Genomic DNA, 14,611 nt, shown 5'->3' with positions numbered 1-14,611 from the left:
GGAAGCTGCATTGTTAGTGAGAGGAGGGACAGTGTAGCTGCTGCTGATTTAATAGGGAAATCGATAGCTAGACTAGTATATTCAGTGTCCACTACAGTCCTGAAGGACTCATCTGATCTCTGCCAGCGTGTGTCAGGCTTGCAGCGTATACTGTGCCCACTTGCCCAGTGCCACCACTCATATCTGGTGTAACAGTAGTGTAGATTTAAAAAAAAAAAACGCATGTAATTTTAAACAATTTTCCAATTTACTTTTATCACCAATTTTGCCTTGTTCTCTTGGTATTCTTAGTTGAAAGCTTAACCTAGGAGGTTCATATGCTAATTTCATAGACCTTGAAGCCCACCTCTTTCAGATTGCATTTTAACAGTTTTTCACCACTAGAGGGTGTTAGTTCACGTTTTTCATATAGATAACACTGTGCTCGTGCACGAGAAGTTATCTGGGAGCAGGCACTGATTGGCTAGACTGCAAGTCTGTCAAAAGAACTGAAAAAATGGGCAGTTTGCAGAGGCTTAGATACAAGATAATCACAGAGGTTAAAAGTATATTATTATAAATGTGTTAGTTATGCAAAACTGGGAAATGGGTAATAAAGGGATTATCTATCTTTTAAAACAATAAAAATTCTGGTGTAGACTGTCCCTTTAAACGGGGAGTTTGGTCTGTCACTGTGAAGCGGGCGTAACCCTTACACTACCTGATCGATACAACATCATACCTGATGTTTTAAAGCATGTTATTTCAAACAATTTAGGAATGTTAGGTGATTTATGCCCTTTATGGATTAAAACCAGACTCTGCATCAACTATGTAATTTTCCATGGGAGTTTTGCCATGGATCCCCCCCGGCATGCCACAGTCCAGGTGTTAGTACCCTTGAAACAACTTTTCCATCACTATTGTGACCAGAAAGAGTCCCTGTGGGTTTTAAAATTCACCTGCCTATTGAAGTCTATGGTGGTTCGCCCGGTTCGCCCATTCGCGAACAGTTGCGGAAGTTCGCGTTCGCCATTCGCAAACGCAAAATTTTAGGTTTGCGACATCACTAAAAAAAAATCATAACCGCCATAAAAAAAGGGTGGGCCTCATGGACTCTTGCCAATATGAAAGAAATGAATTTATCAGGTAAGTTCTTACATAAATTATGTTTTCTTTCATGTAATTGGCAAGAGTCCATGACCTAGTGACATATGGGATATCAAATACCCAAGATGTGGAACTCCACACAAGAGTCACTAGAGAGGGAAGGGTAAAAATAAACAACAGCCATATGCTGAAAAATTAATCCACAACCCAAAATATAAGTTATTCTCATGATGAAAAGAAAAACTTAAAACGTCAGCAGAAGAATCAAAATTAAACAGCTACCTGATGAACCTTTCTACCAAAAACTGCTTCTGAAGAAGCAAATAAATCAAAACGGTAGAATTTAGTAAATGTATGCAAAGATGACCAAGTTGCCACTTTGCAAATCTGATCAACTGAAGCTTCATTCTTAAAAGCCCACGAAGTGGAGACTGATCTAGTAGAATGAGCTGTAATTCTCTAAGGCGGGGCCTGACCCGACTCAAAATAAGCTTGATGAATCAAAAGTTTTAACCAAGAAGCCAAGGAAATAGCAGAAACCTTCTGACCTTTCCTAGGACCAGAGAATATAACAAATAGACTAGAAGTCTTTCTGAAATCTTTAGTAGCTTCAACATAATATTTCAAAGCTCTCACCACATCCAAAGAATGTTAGTATTTTTCCAAAGAATTCTTAGGATTATGACACAAGTAAGGGACAGCAATTTCTCTACTAATGTTGTTAGAATTCACAACCTTAGGTAAGAACTTAAATGAAGTCCGCAAAGCCGCCTTATCCTGATGAAAAATCAGAAAAGGAGATTCACAAGAAAGAGCAGAAAGCTCAAAAACTCTTCTAGCAGAAGAGATGGCCAAAAGTAAAAACACTTTCCAAGAAAGTAGTTTAATGTCCAAAGAGTGCATAGGTTCAAATGGAGGAGCCTGTAATGCCCTCAAAACCAATTTAAGACTCCAAGGAGGAGAAATTGATTTAATGACAGGCTTAATACAAACTAAAGCCTGTACAAAACAGTGAATATCAGGAAGAGTAGAAATCTTTCTGTGAAATAAAACAGAAAGAGCAGAAATTTGTCCCTTTAAAGTACTTGCAGACAAACCTTTATCCAAACCATCCTGAAGAAACTGTAAAATTCTAGGAATTCTAAAAGAATGCCAAGAGAATTTATGAGAAGAACACCATGAAATGTAAGTCTTCCAAACTCAATAATAAATCTTCCTAGAGACAGATTTATGAGCTTGTAACATAGTATTAATTACTGAGTCAGAGAAACCTCTATGACTTAGCACTAAGCGTTCAATTTCCATACCTTCAAATGTAATGATTTGAGATCCTGATGGAAAAAGACAGTAGGTCCGGCCTTAACGGAAGTGGCCAAGGTTGGCAACTGGACATCCAAACAAGAGCCGCATACCAAAACCTGTGGGGCCATGCTGGAGCCACCAGCAACACAAATGAATGTTCCATGATGATTTTGGAGATCACTCTTGGAAGAAGAACTAGTGATATAGTGATATAAGCAGGTTGATAGCACCAAGGAAGTGTCAGCGCATCCACTGATTCCACCTGAGAATCCATGGACCTGGACAGGTATCTGGGAAGTTTCTTGTTTAGATGATAAGCCATCAGATCTATTTCTGGAAGACCCCACATCTGAACAATCTGAGAAAACACATCCAGATGGAGAGACCACTCCCGTGGATGTAAAGTCTGACGGCTGAGATAATCCGCCTCCCAATTGTCTACACCTGGGATATGAACCACAGAAATTAGGCAGGAGCTGGATTTTACCCAAACAAGTATCCGAGATACATCTTTCATAGCTTGGGGACTGTGAGTCCCACCCTGATGATTGACATATGCTACCGTTGTAATATTGTCTGTCTGGAAACAAATGAACGGTTCTCTCTTCAACAGAGGCCAAAACTGAAGAGCTCTGAGAATTGCATGGAGTTCTAAAATATTGATTGGTTATCTTGACTCTTGAGATTTCCAAACCCTTTGTGCTGTCAGAGATCCCCAGACAGCTCCCCAACCTTAAAGACTCGCATCTGTTGTAATCACAGTCCAGATTGGCTGAACAAAAGAGGTCCCTTGAACTAAATGCTGGTGATTTAACCACCACATCAGAGAGTGTCGAACATTGGGATTTAAGGATATTAATTGTGATATCTTTGTATAATCCCGGCACCATTGATTCAGCATACAAAGCTGGAGAGGTCTCATGTGAAAACGAGCAAAAGGAATTACGTCCGATGCTGCAGTCATGAGGCCTAAAACTTCTATGCACATAGCCACTGAAGGGAATTACTGAGACTGAAGGTGCCGACATGCTGCAACCAATTTCAAACGTCTTTTATCTGTTAGAGATAGAGTCATGGACACTGAATCTATCTAGAAACCTAAAAAGGTGACCCTTGTCTGAGGAATCAAAAAACATTTTGGTAAATTGATCCTCCAACCATGTTTTCGAAGAAACAACACTAGTTGATTCGTGTGAGATTCTGCAGAATGTAAAGACTGAGCTAGTACCAATATATCATCCAAATAAGGAAACAACGCAATACCCTGTTCTCTGATTACAGAGAGTAGGGCACCCAGAACCTTTGAAAAGATTCTTGGAGCTGTTGTTAGACCAAATGAAAGAGCAACAAATTGGTAATGCTTGTCTAGAAAAGAGAATCTCAGGAACTGATAATGTTCTGGATGAATCGGAATATGAAGGTAAGCATCCTGCAAGTCTATTGTAGACATATAATGTCCTTGCTGAACAAAAGGCAGAATAGTCCTTATAGTCACCATCTTGAAAGTTGGTACTCTTACATAACAATTCAAAATTGTCAGATCCAGAACTGGTCTGAATGAATTTTCTTTCTTTGGGACAATTAATAGATTTGAATAAAACCCCAGACCTTGTTCCTGAAAAGGAACCTGCATGATTACCCCTGAAACCTCCAGGTCTGAAACACACTTCAGGAAAGCCTGAGCTTTTACTGGATTTACTGGGATGCGTGAGAGAAAAAATCTTCTCACAGGAGGTCTTACTCTGAATCCTATTTGGTACCCCTGAAAGACAATGCTCTGAATCCATTGATTTTGGACAGAATTTGCCCAAACATCCTTGAAAAACCTTAATCTGCCCCCTACCAGCTGAGCTGGAATGAGGGCCGCACCTTCATGCAGACTTAGGGGCTGACATTGGTTTCTTAAGGCTTGGATTTATTCCAATTTGAGGAAGGCTTCCAATTGGAAACAGTTTCCTTGGGGGAAGGATTAGGTTTTTGTTCCTTATTTTGATGAAAGGAATGAAAATGATTAGAAGCCTTAGATTTACCCTTAGGTTTTTTATCCTGAGGCAAAAAAAACTCCCTTCCCCCCAGTAACAGTTGAAATAATAGAATCCAACTGAGAACCAAATAAATTATTACCTTGGAAAGAAAGAGATAGTAATCTAGACTTAGATGTCATATCAGCATTCCAAGATTTAAGCTACAAAGCTCTTTTAGCTAAAATAGCTAAAGACATGGATCTAACAACAATTTTGATAATATCAAAAATTGCATCATAAATAAAATGATTAGCATGTTGTAGTAAACGAACAATGCTATACAGGGAGTGCAGAATTATTAGGCAAGTTGTATTTTTGAGGATTAATTTTATTATTGAACAACAACCATGTTCTCAATGAACCCAAAAAACTCATTAATATCAAAGCTGAATATTTTTGGAAGTAGTTTTTAGTTTGTTTTTAGTTTTAGCTATTTTAGGGGGATATCTGTGTGTGCAGGTGACTATTACTGTGCATAATTATTAGGCAACTAAACAAAAAACAAATATATACCCATTTCAATTATTTATTTTTACCAGTGAAACCAATATAACATCTCAACATTCACAAATATACATTTCTGACATTCAAAAACAAAACTAAAACAAATCAGTGACCAATATAGCCACCTTTCTTTGCAAGGACACTCAAAAGCCTTCCATCCATGGATTCTGTCAGTGTTTTGATCTGTTCACCATCAACATTGCGTGCAGCAGCAACTACAGCCTCCCAGACACTGTTCAGAGAGGTGTACTGTTTTCCCTCCTTGTAAATCTCACATTTGATGATGGACCACAGGTTCTCAATGGGGTTCAGATCAGGTGAACAAGGAGGCCATGTCATTAGATTTTCTTCTTTTATACCCTTTCTTGCCAGCCACGCTGTGGAGTACTTGGACGCGTGTGATGGAGCATTGTCCTGCATGAAAATCATGTTTTTCTTGAAGGATGCAGACTTCTTCCTGTACCACTGCTTGAAGAAGGTGTCTTCCAGAAACTGGCAGTAGGACTGGGAGTTGAGCTTGACTCCATCCTCAACCCGAAAAGGCCCCACAAGCTCATCTTTGATACCAGCCCAAACCAGTACTCCACCTCCACCTTGATGGTGTATGAGTCGGACTGGAGCTCTCTGCCCTTTACCAATCCAGCCACGGGCCCATCCATCTGGCCCATCAAGACTCACTCTCATTTCATCAGTCCATAAAACCTTAGAAAAATCAGTCTTGAGATATTTCTTGGCCCAGTCTTGACGTTTCAGCTTGTGTGTCTTGTTCAGTGGTGGTCGTCTTTCAGCCTTTCTTACCTTGGCCATGTCTCTGAGTATTGCACACCTTGTGCTTTTGGGCACTCCAGTGATGTTGCAGCTCTGAAATATGGCCAAACTGGTGGCAAGTGGCATCTTGGCAGCTGCACGCTTGACTTTTTCTCAGTTCATGGGCAGTTATTTTGCGCCTTGGTTTTTCCACACGCTTCTTGCGACCCTGTTGACTATTTTGAATGAAACGCTTGATTGTTTGATGATCACGCTTTAGAAGCTTTGCAATTTTAAGAGTGCTGTGTCCCTCTGCAAGATATCTCACTATTTTTGACTTTTCTGAGCCTGTCAAGTCCTTCTTTTGACCCATTTTGCCAAAGGAAAGGAAGTTGCCTAATAATTATGCACACCTGATATAGGGTGTTGATGTCATTAGACCACACCCCTTCTCATTACAGAGATGCACATCACCTAATATGCTTATTTGGTAGTAGGCTTTCGAGCCTATACAGCTTGGAGTAAGACAACATGCATAAAGAGGATGATGTGGTCAAAATACTCATTTGCCTAATAATTCTGTCAGAATCCAATTCTTGCTGCGCTAAATTCTCCAACCAAAAAGTTGAAGCAGCTGCAACATCAGCCAAAGAAATTGCAGGCCTAAGAAGATGACCTGAATATAAATACAGTGTAGGCTTTCCTTAGATAAGATTCAAGTGTCCTATCTAAAGGATCTTTAAAGGAAGTACTATCTTCCGTAGCAATAGTGGTTCGTTTAGCAAGAGTAGAAATAGCCCCATCAACTTCGGGGATCTTTTCCCAAACTCTATTTAAATTGCTGGTAAAGGATACAATTTTTTAAACCTTGCAGAAGGATTAAAAGGAGTACCCGGCTTATTCCATTCCTTAGAAATCATATCAGAAATAGCATCAGGAATAGGAAAAACCTCTGGAGTAACCACAGGAGGTTTAAAAACAGAATTTAAACATTGACAGGTTTTAGTATCAAGAGGACTAGCTTCCTCAATATCCAAAATAATTAACACTTCTTTTTTTTTTTTTTTTTTTTAAATAATTTTTATTGAAGTTGCTAGAAAATACAACAGAACAATTTTGTCCATAGATAAGAATAACATAAGGCCAGGGTATACATTGTAGTAAAAGCAACAGTATAACATAAATATTGGATTACTTTCTGATACATCCATATTGTGTTCTGTCATAACAAAAGATGCATACCAATGATAAAGGAGCTGTGTATCCGATGTATAAAGATATGTCTAACACAATGGGTGCTTGTGTGGAGATATAGTGAACTAGAGTTTGGAGTGAATATATGTAAATGAAGTCTCCTCTAATGTAGCCCTAATATGGCGAAAGCAGGACATAATCTATAGAAACATCATTTTTTTTGTTTTTTGAAAGGAAGTATGGTCCCCATTTCACCGTGAGATGTACTCTATCTAATCTTATTGATTAAGGGCGTGGGGAGTTGGCTTTTGGGTTTGGCCACTCTTGGACCAAAGAGTATAAGGGGAGAGGGGGTAGAGTCAACGGGCAAGAGCCGTTCATAAAAATGGAAAAGGAAAGGGAAATGGAAATGGACATGGAAAGGAAAGGGGGGCGAGGCTTTAGAATTGCTACGTGGATATAGGTAATGAGAGGAAGTGGGCGGATTGACTATAAAGGAGTGTAAGGAGATGCATGTAATACCGTACCGAGCTTTGAGCTGCACAGAGCATACCTGACATCAAACCATCTTAAGTATAACTGTGTACCTTAAGTCAAATATAACCTGAGTTAGTGGCAGTAAATATATGTAGATCCTCTGGATATTACAAAATATACAGTGAAGTCTCCCATCAGGAACTGTGCCATGTAGGTTAACAATATTATATAGACTGGAGAGAACTAAATAGAGTGAAATACACACCGTTGGTAAAGTTAAGTTAAAAGTGACATCATTATATACTACCCAGATCAGACACAAACTGGAAAAAACATTTTTGCCCCTTTTCCCATATTCTTATTAGGCCTTAAATGCTCTTAATTCTTAGCTATAGGGTTATATAGGTAACACATAATACAGAAACAGAAACAATGTTTTCATTATAGTATAGGCTAATATACAGTATATAACTGATGAGGTCTCCAATTACCTTAAGCAATAAAATATATCTAAGCTACCCGTGAATGATGTATGGAACATATAAGTGGAGATCTAATGAGGTCCTAGTTATAAGCTTTGAAAAGGTGTACCTCAATTCACTAAGCAGAAGGATATATCTCTCTCCACCTGAGGTCCTAAGTAATGGGCAATAGGGGAAAGCTAGGTGAAGTATAGGACAGTACTACTAGGTCAATTAGGTTTTGATGGAATAAAGGAGGAGATATGCTAATAGATCTAAACTGGAGGATTATGTGGACAGTACTAAATATGCCTACAGACATTTAAAAAAAAAAGTCGTCATTGAGTTTAGTACTGGTTTGAGGCTTATGGTGTTGTGAGTCTAGAGGCCCTACTCCATAAGTGTAAATGGACAGATACTGGAAACATGAAGGTGACAGCGTTGAAACATATCTATCCTACCTAAATATTACATGTGGCACATGTGGACATATATTATGGAAACTCTCAACTATATACTATTAAGAGGCATAAATCAGAACCCTAGTAGAAAAAAAAAATATTACATGAAACATTGCATAATGTTGTTATATGCGCTGAGGGATAATAATATAGAAAGAAAAAGTACATATGCTAATAAATTGTAAGTTCAGAGAAATATAAGGGCCTCCATAACAATGGGAATATAGCCTCCACAGCAGGATCAATACTAGTTTAAGTCCTATGGTAGAGAGAGTGTAGAGACCAATGTCTCTTAGATGAAGTGATCAGCTGCTGTACTCTAAATAGAATGTTATGGGGATTGGTAATGCAGCCACTGTTCTTCCCAGCCGCAGTTCTAGAGTTCAGCCAATACCGGACCTCACCAAATACTTTTCACGGAGATCAAAGAGGAGCCCTTCCAGGAGCCAGCTAAGGACAGGATGAACGGACCTAGACCCATTCACCGCAGAGAAGAGACTGGTGCTTACAATCCTGTGACCTACTTCTCTCGCTATGGTTTTCTTCACTCAATGGTTAGTGATATGAGGTTAGTGATAGGGACTAGGTGCACTGGTGCTAAAGCAACATTTCCATATGAAGCAGAAACAGAAGAGTCGTTGGATGGGAATCTGACAATGGGTATGTCATCCTCAAGCCCCGCCCTGATCGGCCGCTTCAGTGCAAGGTCCGAGGTAACAGCGACTATGTTGTGGGGAGAGTCTGGGTAGCTCCCTGGGCTAGGGAGGGTGTAACCATGAGGATCCGAGCTAGTAGGCTGCACCACAAGTTTAGGTAAGTCATCAGGAGCATATGAACTCAGAAGGGTCTCCTGTGGGCAGGTTATAGAGTTTACAGGGTTGTGCTCTGGGGTGACAGTGATCGCTACCCGGTTGGAATATGCAATGATGGAGGGTGTTGAAGTGGGCGTCCATTCGGGCCCCTGTCCATTCTCTGTAGCGGCAGATCCGGGAGCTTAATTCTGTTGTGAGTAGTGAAGTTATCAGTCATCTCCGTAGCAAAAGAGGTTTTTAGCCCAGGCGACCTGAGGTGAGGTTGGAGTCATGAGCTGAGGCCTCCATTTTGGTTGAAATCTAGGCAAATCAGCTCCTGGGGATTCTGACGAGATGAGCTTGGCATCCTTTGGATTAGTTAATAGCATAGTAGGTATATCAAGTATTTTTCAGGTTGGATGTCAAAGCATTGAAAAGATATTCAATAGATTAATATAGGAACCCCAGGAGCTTCATATTTTGCGACCTGTCATGGCAGCGGTTCAGCTACGCCCCCAATTAACACTTCTTTAAACAAAGAACGCATGTACTCCATTTTAAATAAATAAGTAGATTTGTCAGTGTCAATATCTGAGGAAGGATCTTCTGAATTAGATAGATCCTCATCAGAGGTGGATAATTCATTATGTTGTCGGTCATTTGAAATGCAGACAAAGCCTTCTGAATAGAATAAGTAACAAATTCTTTAAAATTATTAGGTATATCATGTACATTAGAAGTTGAAGGAACTGCAACCGGCAATGTACTATTACTGATGGACACACTATCTGCATGTAAAAGTTTATCATGGCAACTAATACAAATGACATTAGGAGAAATAATCTCCACAATTTTACAACAAATGCACTTAGCTTTGGTAGAACTGATGTCAGGCAGCAAAGTTCTTCTGAGGCAGGATCAGATTGAGACATCTTGCAGAATGTAAAAGAAAAAACAAGATATAAAGCAAAATTATCAATTACCTTATATGACAGTTTCAGGAATGGGAAAAAATGCAAATAGCATAGCCTTCTGACATCGAAAAAAATGCAAGAGGAAAACAGCAAAGGGGTAAATAAAAAATGAAAAAAGTTTGGCGCCAAGTATGACGCACAACGTAACTTAAATTTTTTTTTTGCCACCAACCATGTCCAGAAATGACACACTCTCGTCACTAACGACGCAACCCTGTGTGAAAACTCTGCGTCAATTGCGACACCGGAAATGATGAACTTGCGTCAACTGATGTGCCTTTCACACCAAAAAATTATTGCGCCAAGAATGACGCAATAAAGTGTAGCATTTGACACACCCGCGAGCCTAAGTCAGCCCGCAATTGAAACAAGTAGTCAATTGAAAAAGACTAAACCCCAGGTAAGAAAAATATTTATTAATATTAACTTTCCCTAATATGAAACTGACAATCTGCAAAAGGAAATACATGAACCTGACTCATGGCAAATATAAGTACAATACATATATTTAGAACTTTATATAAATGCATAAAGTGCCAAAACCATAGCTGAGGTGTCTTAAGTAATAAAAACATACTTACCCAAAGACACCCATCCACATATAGCAGATAGCTAAACCAGTACTGAAACAGTTATCAGTAGAGGTAATGGTATATGAGAGTATATCGTCGATCTGAAAAGGGAGGTAGGAGATGAATCTCTACGACCGATAACAGAGAACCTATGAAATAGATCCCTGTGAGGAAAATCATTGCATTCAATAGGTGATACTCCCTTCACGTCCCTCTGACATTCACTGTACTCTTAGAGGAATCGGGCTTCAAAATGCTGAGAAGCGCATGTCAACGTAGAAATCTTAGCACAAACTTACTTCACCACCTCCATAGGAGGCAAAGTTTGTAAAACTGAATTGTGGGTGTGGTGAGGGGTGTATTTATAGGCATTTTGAGGTTTGGGAAACTTTGCCCCTCCTGGTAGGATTGTATATCCCATATGTCACTAGCTCATGGACTCTTGCCAATTACATGAAATAAATATGTAGTAGGCAACTCTGTGTTAAAGCCCTTTATTTTCTAACAGTTAAAGTCCTTTTTATCTAACACCTAAGACCTCTTATCTTTGAGTCATAACATTCTATTGCAATTTTTTTTTTTTAAATAATGTATTTTAGATAGTGTTATTAGTGTAACTGTACTGTTAAATGTACTTTTGATGTTTTTTTCCCACTTTTTAATTGAGCGTAACAGTTAGCCGGAGCTCTGAAGTCACTATATCACGCAGCGCATTTAATTCACTTGTGCTCAAGCTAACCCGTTTACTTACAACTTGTAATATGCGTGCTTCTTATAACGTGCTCAAAGAGATGCATCAAACCCCTTATCGCTTGCGTACAAAAGTTAGCGCACCACTCTAAATCTAGCCCTTAGTATTAGTTTACTTTCTCAAGACACCAAAATTTAGAATTTGCTTATTTGTAAAAGATAATTAAAAATCAGAACACAACATTTACAATGTTTTAAACTTTGCATTATTTTACAATTTATACAGAAAATTTGTAGTTCTAATATTTAAACCTATAATATTAGATACATTTTAAAATTGCACAAAATTGTGATTTCAGAGAGGTGACAACCCATTTTGAGAAAGTATGAATGCTCCTACCTATGTCCAAACTAACTCATCTTAGCAAAATTATTAAAGAAAAAAACATAGTTGTACCAAAAGTCATTCTGTATAGAATTTCAAAAACTATTGTCCCCCTATTCGTTTTGTTCCCTAAAATAGTTTAACCGTTTCTATGGTCACTGTCAGGTGATCATTTTTATTAAGCTATTATGTTATAAATCCACTTGAAAATTAGCAAGTGGACAGAAAATAGGACCACACATTTTAAAGGTGAGAATTTCTGCTAAGTGGTTTAAGGTTTGCTTATATATTGTGGTTGGGGCATCATAGGGTATAGTCCACCCACCCTGTTTTTCTTCCATCTGTCTATGATTCTGTCAGATGGTCAACAATGACATGGGGATTAGCTGATATCCAGACCTCCTTACTGTCCCTGTTTATGATGGACAGTCCCTGATACTGAGCTCTGTCCCTATGAAACAACAATGTCCCTTGTTACAGAATTTCCCTTAGACCCACCCACGGAACACCCCCAAACTGCCCTGACACACCCACAGACCTCCCAGAAACCCCCACAATCCTGCCCATTAACCACCCTTAAGCCCTCCCCTTCAAACACGGCTCAACCCACAATATGGTGACGGCTCCTATCAACCTCTTGTGTCCCTCATTCTCAGCCACAAATGTTGGATGATATGTCACCTGGACATGTGACACTTCCTTTGAAAGAGAGGTTCATTCTAAAGTCTAGGACCACAATAAAATGCACCTAATATACAGGTGTTTGTTGGGGTTGAGGGCTTTAATATTGGTTATTCCTGCACTTGTTTATATAAAATCCTATATTGCAAGTTCCGTTCTATACCCAGTTCCTCTGTTAATGTGATTCCTATTTATTTCTGACTAAGGGCCTGATATTTAAAACCTTGCTGGCATGGAAACCTTGTATTGTAATTTAAAAGTCTATTTGACATAAAAAACACTAGATAGCAAAATAAACATTTCTCAAGTTAAAATTTGTGTTTCTTTTTTTTAACCTGCAGCTGGGCAGTAACTGAAAGATAACTTTGTACACAGCACTTACTCTGGTGAGCTGAGGAAATTGTGAGGTAAAATATCTTCCTTTTTTACATAGAGATGCTCAGGTGATTTTTTCCTGTCAGCTTTTTACAGTTATGCTGCATCACTTTCAAGTGGTTTAGCATATGAGTATTATGTCCCTTTAATCATGAAAGTTTAATTTTGTCTTGTATGTCCCTTTAAAGCAATAACTGCCATTCAGAGCTTCTGCAATTGGAAGAAATGATCCCTCTTGCTAACCAACAGGCCAGCTTGAACACCAGAATCTCAACAAGGCAATGTGCCCAAATGATGCTATCTCAGTGGTACTCTTAGCTGATAAATATGTAGTAAATATATATCCATGATAGGCAAAAAAAAATGTCCTAGGTCAAAGGATTCCTAAAATAAGGAATTAATTCAAAAAGTAAACAACTATTTTATTTCTTTTCTGAATGTTAATATAAATTCCAGGTTTCTAGAAGTACTTTGTTTAAGTCAATATGATTAATATTGAGGAGTAATGTTGTAATGCTGTAAATATCCTTTTCATTTCTCCTGATGATAGAGTGACAAAAATGACAAAGTGCACCCAATTCTCAAATGTTGCATTTGGTAAATTTGTCCAACAACTAGGCATCTTTGATTAATTCCCTATACGACAAATACAGTTGTTAAAAATATTAAGAAACTGTGCTTATTGCCTGTTTTATGACCGTATAGCTCCAGACACCAGAAATAAACCATTAAAATTTACCAGGTTCACTAAAACCCATTAAATGATTGCAATAAAAAATATATTTAAGCATTTAAACATACGCATTGCACTTATGACTGTGATCTGATGTGAAGGTGCTCTATTACTTATAGCAAGTATTTCCAGTTATATTACAGTAGAGAATTTTTTTGAGGCTTAACACTCCAGTATTACGATGTAAATGAGATAGAATTCAGATCTTTTAAGCTCATTTGGGCCAATATTAAAAACATCATAAAAGTCAGGTTTATGAGACTTGCTCAGTAAAGATGTTCATCTATATGTACGCAAGATACACTGTCTTTTCTTTTAATATATATATATATATGAGCTGGTATTGAGACAGGAATCTTCTTTATTCTTTTGTTCTTTTGTTTTGTTTCTCAATCTTTGCAAGCACAAAGCTTTACATGTATCTACTGCAAAAATAAATAAAAAAAAATCCCATTGGACTTATATATTATTAATGAGTTGTTTGTTTGTTTTTTGCTTTATGCACACATATCTTGCCCATTAGATATACGTTTCATTCAGGTTTGCTTCTCCTTTATTTTTCAAAAAATGATCCAAAATCTATTTCACAATATGCCAAACAGGTTCAACGTTTCCTCTAATTTTTTAAATAGTAATTTGCGTAACAATATTTTGCTTTGGTTGTCATTAAGGTGACTGCACCTCAATGATCAGTTACAATTAGAAAATGACATAATACAATGATATAACAATATAATAATAATCATTTATATATTGATTTAATAATAGTGAATACACAGTAAATACTATGGAAATATTTACTTTTTGCCAGTTTTTTATATTACTACAAAATAATATTTGGGGAAATTAATAAATTATTCTACACACAATGTTTAAATATGTGAGCAAACTGTCACAAACTTTCAAACCATAGAAGGAACATTTAAAACATCTCTATTGCGTTCATGTGTACTGCAGTCATAATTTAAGTGAGGATTACATTTATATCAATTCAACCACTTTGAAATAGCAACTCAACACACAATTATTTTTGAGTTTGAACTATTAACTTTATTAACCAGCAAAACAATGTCCTGAGGATGACAATGCACTTTCATCACCTTCAATGAACTTAGGCCATGTGAGGAGGTCCTCCAGCTTGATTGATGTCC

The sequence above is a fragment of the Bombina bombina genome, chromosome 1, assembly GCF_027579735.1.
Source record: "Bombina bombina isolate aBomBom1 chromosome 1, aBomBom1.pri, whole genome shotgun sequence".
Lineage (NCBI taxonomy): Eukaryota > Metazoa > Chordata > Amphibia > Anura > Bombinatoridae > Bombina > Bombina bombina.
This window is presented reverse-complemented; position numbering follows the sequence as displayed.